Here is a 5,996-nt window from a genome sequence, read left to right as displayed (position 1 = left end):
GTCGACACACCGCCTGGAAAGAGTACCAGTCAAACAACGGCTCGATGGTGTAGTGGTTAACCCATAGGTACCGGGATCGCACCCCACTCATCCACACATCCATCAATCTATCTGCCCACTCAATGTTAGCCTTGCCACCCATCCATCCGTCCAATCATCCACCCATTCATCCGTCCATCCATCCATCCATCCATCCATCCACCCATCCATCCACCCAGACTCACCCATCCATCCATCCATTCTCCATCCATCCATCCATCCATCCACTCTTCTCACCCACCCATTCGTTAATCCATCCATCCGACCATCAATTCTTCTGCGCACGCACCCACCCACCCACCCATCTACCCATTCATATATACATACAATCAACCAGCAAGTCAGCAAATCGGCTATCCATCCATTCAGCCACTCACCCACCCACCCAGCCACCCAATGAGCTATTAATTCAAACAATCAATATCCACCCATTGATCCAATATCCTCTCGCTCAAACCCATCCGATATCGTCAGTCAGTCATCAATCAATTCTTTATTCGAACTTTGAGCAGTAACTGCTCATCAGTTGTAATTACAAATAACATGTTGAAAGACAAATGAAAGGTGTAAAATAAGAATAACAATATAAACATAGCATTATTACAATCAATCAAAGGAGAATATAATAGAATAAGTGTAATTCGACTTTGTCTCTAAGTAACAATAAAATATGCTTCACGTTTTTTGAATACTTTCCATAGATATTTATCTAAATTACACAAATCTTTAATATTATTTGTACTTAGTAACTGTATTAATTTGAACATAGATGGACGCATCCTATAATATTTTTTAGTATATAAAACTCTTAAATCGTTAAAATATGGACAGCATAATATACAATGAAACTCATCTTCAATCTCCCCCAGTTGACAAAAAATACGCAGACTCTGTTAATTCTATCAATATTATTATAACGTCCAACTTCAATAGCTAACCTATGTGAAGACAAACGAATTTTTGTGATGCACCTTTTATACAAATCTGGAATAGATTTCGTAAGATAGTTCTGTAAAATCATATCCTTTACTAAGAATTTATAAAGATAAGAGCATTTAGTCAACGTTTGTAATATGCCTGTAAGATTTTGCTTACACTGATCTATAATTCTCTGCCATAATACAGGTAAATAAAACTTAGCATTTGCTAGTGAATCCTGGTTTAACCACAAATCGTAAAATCCTAGGGAGCACAATAGTTGTTTTATATGAGTTGCCCAATTATTATCCTTTTCACACTTAGACCTGAGTTCATCATAAGCAGCATGCAATATACAGTTATTTTTGTTTTAAGTAATTTGAACCAATATTTTAGCATATGATAGTTGCGTACATAGGACTGTGAATAAATACCTAGTTCAAAATATACCATAATATTATTTGTGGAGCCTTTAACTTTTAAAATATCCTTACAAAAATCTAAATGTAACTTTTCTATTGAGTTAGCTTTATAGTATCCCCATCACAACAGTAATACAAACTACTTGAAATGTACGTATTAAACAAGGATAAAGACGTCATTAAATTCAACATTAGATGTTTAGTATTTCTTTTAAGTGCATACATAGCTTTTCGACCTTGGTCTGTAATGATTTTAATAGCAGGTGTGAATTTACAATTATAATCTACATTATCAAGCAAAACACCATTGTAATACCACCTCTCATAATCTTTTACAGTACAACCGTTTCTAAACACTACAATCTTAGTTTTTGCAATATTGAGACAGAGACTCCATTGTGTATTATACTGGTGTAACGTATTTAACATTGTTTGGAGACCTTCAACGCTTTTAGCAAAAATAACCATATCATCAGCATATAATAATAGAAAAAGGCTTAAATCCTCATAACTCATAATCAGAACATGAACTACAAATAAATTCATTTTCTAGATCATTAATGTAGAAAGAATACAATATGGGGGACAAAATTTCTCCCTGTATTAAACCGACATCATTATTAAAAAATTCAGAACGAAATCCACCCAGTCAGTCAGTCAGTCAGCCAGGCACCAATTGACCAACCACCCAACCAAGTCAGTCAGCCAGTCAGTCAGTCACCAACCCACACAGCCAGTCAGTCAGTCAGTCAGTCAATCAGTCAAGTATTCAGTCAGTCACCAACTCACACAGTCAGTCAGCCAGTCAGCCAGCCACCAACTCACCAACCACCCAATCAGTCAGTCAGCCAACCAGTCTGTCGCCAGCCAACCCACCCACCCAGTCAGTCAGTCAATAAGTCAGTCACCAAACCGCCCAACCAGTCAGTCAATTAGGCAGTCACCAACCCACCCTATCAGTCAGTCAGTCGGTTGATCAGTCACTAACCCACCTAGTCAGTCAATCACCAACCCACATAGCCAATCAGCCAGTCAGTCAGCAAATCAGCCAGTCAGTCAGCCAGTCACCCAAACAATCAACACTCACCCATAGTCCCACAGCAATAACGGCGATGAGGTAGACGACGACAATCGTTATATCTCCCCAATGAGTCAGTCCTGCCAACGCGGTTCCTGCGGTGACGGCCATGTCTGTTTAAAACACGATTACAATCATATCTGTAGTGCAATACATTTAAAGGTGAAAATATGAAAAGCAAATTAAATGATCAATAGAATGGTGTTGTTGTTATTGTTGATGATGATGCTGATGATGATGATGATAATACTTCTTCTTCTACTACTACTACTACTACTACTACTACTACTACTACTACTACTACTACTACTACTACTACTACTACTACTACTACTACTATTACTACTACTACTAGTAGTACTACTACTACTAGTACTAGTACTATTACTACTACTATTACTACTACTACTACTACTACTACTACTACTACTACTACTACTACTACTACTACTATTACTACTTCTACTTCTACTACTATTACTACTACTACTACTAGTAGTACTACTACTACTACTACTACTACTACTATTATTACTATACTACTAGTACTATTACTACTACTATTACTACTACTACTATTACTACTACTACTACTACTATTACTACTAGTACTACTACTACTACTACTAGTACTACTACTACTACTACTACTACTACTACTAGTACTACTACTACTACTACTACTACTACTACTACTATTACTACTTCTACTACTATTACTATTACTAATACTACTACTACTACCACCACCACCACCACCACCACCACTACTACTACTACTACTACTACTACTACTACTACTACTACTACTACTACTACTAGTACTACTACTACTACTACTACTACTATTACTACTTCTACTACTATTACTATTACTAATACTACTACTACTACTACCACCACCACCACCAACACCACCACTACTACTACTACTACTACTACTACTAATAATAATAATAATAATATTATTACTACTACTGATGATGATGATGATGATGATGATGACGATGACGATGACGATGATAATGAACAGGATGATGAAGAAAGTGGTGACGACATAAATTAATAAAAATAACATCATCGACAACAATATATTGATATGAAAAGAGGAGATAAGTCGACGTTTGAATTTCAAATTTATTAAAACTACGCAAGTTACAAACATACACGCACACTCACACACGCATACACAAACGTGTATAAACTCATGTACAAATATGAAAATTGTTAATAAATACTCAATATACCGCGAAGTGTAAAATTATTATACAAAAAGTATATGTTAGCAAAGTAATATTAACTATTAATTAATATATTAATGTATTAGTAACAGAGCTCGTATTAAATCGATTTAATATTTATTTTAGCGCACAAGGCAATGGAATACAATTATTAGTAGATCTACTTACAGCTGTCTTGTGTTTATCTCTATAAGAAGCCAACCTAGTTCGCTACCGATCTGGAATACGATGATAACGTTAAGTAGGTATACCCTGATAAGAGATTTCTACATGGAGAATTCCTTCGTTGGATCAGGAGAGCTATCAAATGATTGCCAGGTGGTACGGGCGGGGACGCTAATATTTGTTTTGTTATAATATGTTTGCTGACTGAGCTCGAATATATTAAATGTAGATAATACCATGATGGTTTTGAAAAAAAGCCATAGACTTGAGTTTTATTTGTTCGACAACAGACCTAAGTGTTCTATACATAATATTAAACTACATTGTAGGTTTCCTATATTTAAGACTAAACTAGGTAAAGGTGTTTATCCTATAACTTACCCATGATATCCATGTCATAAATCCATGTGATAATTTTAGTGTATCAACCCAGTTAATAATGGTATGCAAATTTGCAAGGTCTCTAGGTAATGTGCTGCTGTGGATGGGTCATTTGCTTACAAGCCAACAAGCCCTGTGTACATGAGCGTAACGTTTTCAAAGATTTAGTTAAAATGCGTGACGTCAAACTAATTTGTGCTAATCGTGATGACGTCATATTACCGATGTAGGCGACTTTAGTACCGTGGTTTACTAAAAATTGAATTAAAATGTTATTTTAGAAGTGTTATAGGATAAACAGAATTCACTACTCGTGTTTTTTAAAATGTAAAATATCAACCTCGTCTAGTTAATCGGTATTTGTCTCGGCAGAGCCTCGACAAATACCGATTAACATAGACTCGGTTGATATTTTCCATATTAAAAATACTTATGACGAATCCTCTCTATATATATGTATAGGTTATTATAGGCCTAATTGCATATGGTAAATAACTATTTGTTTGGTAAATGTCAATGTATATCATTAAATTCGGCTTTTCTGCGTACATTATTAAACTTGGTTTTCTATTTTAAAAATCAAATTAGTTTTTGTGTATAAAAGTAAAATATAGTTTTCATTGTGTAACATTATATATATATATATATATATATATATATATATATATATATATATATATATATATATATATATATATATATATATATATATATTTATATATATGGTTTTCATTGTATAGCATTAAACTCTGGTTTTCATTGTATAGCATTAAACTTCGTTTTCATTGTGTAACATTCAACTATGTTTTCAGTGTATAAATTTAAACTTTGTTTTCATCGTAAAACATTAAACTCTGTTTTTATTGTATAACATTAAACTATGTTTTCATTGTATAACATTAAACTATGTTTTCATTGTATAACATTAAATTCTGTTTTTATTGTATAACATTAAACTATGTTTTCATTATATAAAATTAAACTCTGTTTTCATTGTATAACATTAAAGGGACATTCCGGACTTTTTAACGACTGTAATTACACATCAAATATGCTGAGTCAAATTAAAAATTTCACAACCGTTTCATTTCGGCTAATTAGCAAATATGACAGAAGAACGTGTTAAATAAAGTATTGTTTTATTGTATGACGTCCAAAGAAAGAATAGGAATAAATGTTGAGTCAAAAATCTGTTCGATACGCCCACAGAATTCGTCAAAACCACAAACAATCAAAATGGTAATTCACAAGCAGGGTCGTCTGATGAAATCACAGGTTCAATAGCGCGTATGCCCTCCATGTGTACCCACATCTGCAAGGCAACACCTCCTCAACGACTGCCTGGTGCGTGTTAAGACTGCATTAGGGATACATCGCCATTGTTCCACTAATGAGGCACCAAGTTCCTGCAAAGTCTGTGAAGGGTTCCTGAGAGTGAGCGTCTTCCCAGCACATCCCAGACGTGCTCGGTGGGATTTAGGTCGGGTGACCTTGAAGGCCAATCCATGACATTGATGCCCGCGTTCCTCAGGTAATCACTTGTCAAGATGGCCGTGTGGGGTCAAAATTGGTCCAACTTATGGACGCCGTGCGTGGAGGTGAGCGGTTCGCAGCCGATTTCCGATCATTTGCGCGGAAACCCGACGTCTAAAAAGTTCATTACTGGTTGCTGTAGCTGTCATGAAAGGGTTGCGGAGGTTGCGTAAAACAATATGACGGTCATCTGCCTGTGACGTCACACGTGGTTTACCC

This window comes from Gigantopelta aegis, chromosome 10, assembly GCF_016097555.1.
Source record: "Gigantopelta aegis isolate Gae_Host chromosome 10, Gae_host_genome, whole genome shotgun sequence".
Classification (NCBI taxonomy): Eukaryota; Metazoa; Mollusca; class Gastropoda; order Neomphalida; family Peltospiridae; genus Gigantopelta; species Gigantopelta aegis.
The sequence above is the reverse complement of the archived record's forward strand: the minus strand, read 5'-3'. Positions refer to the sequence as shown.